Source organism: Lepidothrix coronata, unplaced genomic scaffold, assembly GCF_001604755.1.
Source record: "Lepidothrix coronata isolate B3197 unplaced genomic scaffold, Lepidothrix_coronata-1.0 Scaffold71, whole genome shotgun sequence".
Taxonomy (NCBI): domain Eukaryota; kingdom Metazoa; phylum Chordata; class Aves; order Passeriformes; family Pipridae; genus Lepidothrix; species Lepidothrix coronata.
This window is the reverse complement of record NW_016690251.1, coordinates 609,426-611,314: the sequence shown is the minus strand read 5'-3', so window position 1 is coordinate 611,314 and position 1,889 is coordinate 609,426.

Below are 1,889 nucleotides of genomic sequence, written 5' to 3'. Positions count from 1 at the left end.
CAGGGTTAGGGTTAGGGTCAGGGTCAGGGTCAGGGTCAGGGTCAGGGTTAGGGTTAGGGTCAGGGTCAGGGTCAGGGTTAGGGTTAGGGTTAGGGTTAGGGTTAGGGTTAGTGAAGCCCTTGGCTTCACTAAGGGCAAATCTTGCCTGATAGATTTGGTCAGAAAATAGATTGAGAGCAGCCCTGAGGAGGACTCAGGGGTCCAAGTGGATGAAAAGCTGGACATGGCCCAGCAATGTGCACTCACAGCCCAGAAAGCCAACTACACCCTGGGCTGCATCAAAAGCAGTGTGGCCAGCAGGTCTGGGGAGAGGATTCTGTCCCTCTGCTCTGCCCTTGTGAGACCCGACCTGCAGTGCTGCATTGAGCTATGGGGCCCCAACATAAGAAGTACATGGACCTGTTGGAGCGAGTCCAGAGGAGGGCCATAAAGATGATGAAAAGGCTGGAGCACCTCTACATAGTACGAAGGTGGGCGTTGCTCAGCCTGGAAAGGAAAAGTCTTTGAGGAGATCTTCTATCAGCATTCCAGTACTTGAGAGCGGCCTGCAAGAGAGCTGGAGAGGGACTTTTGGCAAGAGCGTGTAGTGATAGGACAAGGGGAATGGCTTTAAACTGAGAGAGGAGAGATTTAGGTTAGATATTATGAAGAAATATGTTATTGTGAAGGGGGTAAGGCACTGGAACAGGTTGCCCAGAGAAATTGTGGATGCCTCATCCCTGGAAGTATTTAAGGCCAGGTTGGATGGGGTTTTGAGCAACCTGGTCTAGCAGAAGATGTCCCTGCACATGGCAGGAGGGTTGGAACTAGATGGTCTTTAAGGTCCCTTCTGACCCAACCCATTCAATGATTCTATGAAAATCTGCACCCAAGGAGGGAAGAAGACCTCTAGCAACAGTAATGCAGCTGTAGGAGATGATGCTGAGCAGACAGCATTGCTGTCCACAGTGAGGACTAGTGTCTCCCTCCCCAGACACATTTCTACAGCTTCTTCTACACTCCTCAACAGATGACACAGGCCTGAAACATTACTCCCTATAACCAGTATTTTAGGTAAGCTGGAATGTTTCCTTGAAGGAAAGCAAGAGGTTTTTACCAGCTATTTTCCCTTCTTTTTCACATGCAATCCTTCAAAAACCAGCAGGGCTATTGCTAAAGCTGAACCCTGTCAGGTGTAAGAAATCACAGAATCAACTAGGTTGGAAAAGACCTCTGAGATCATTGAATCCAACTTTTGACCTAACACCCCCTTTGTCAACTAGACCATGGCACTAAGTGCCACATCCAGGCTTTTCTTAAACACCTTCAGGGACACTGACTCCACCACTTCCCTGGGCAGCCCATTCCACTGCCTAGTCACTCTTTCTGTGAAGAACTTCTTCCTAATGTCCAACCTAAACTTCCCCTGGGCACAGCTTAAGACTGTGTCCTCTTGTCCTATTGCTGGTTGCCTAGGAAAAGAGATTGATACCCACCCGGGGTATCAACCCTGGGTACAACCTCCTTTCAGGTAGTTGTAGAGAGTGATGAGGTCTCCCCTGAGCCTCTTCCTCTCCAGGCTGAACAACCCCAGCTCCTTTAGCCACTCTTCAAAGGACTTGTGCTGCAGTCCCTTCACCAGCCTCATTCCTAAATTGAGGGGCCCATAACTGGACACTCAAGGTGCAGCCTCATCAGTGCCAAGTACAGGGAAAAAAAATCACTTCCCTAGTTCTGCTGGCCACACTATTCCTGACACAGGCCAGGATGCCATTGGCCTTCTTGGCCACCTGTGCACACTCTGCTGGCTCATGTTCAGCTTCCTGTCAATCCAAACTCCCAGGTCCCTTTCTGCCTGGCTGCTCTCCAGCCACTCTGTCCCCAGCCTGTAGCGCTGCAGGGGGTTGTTG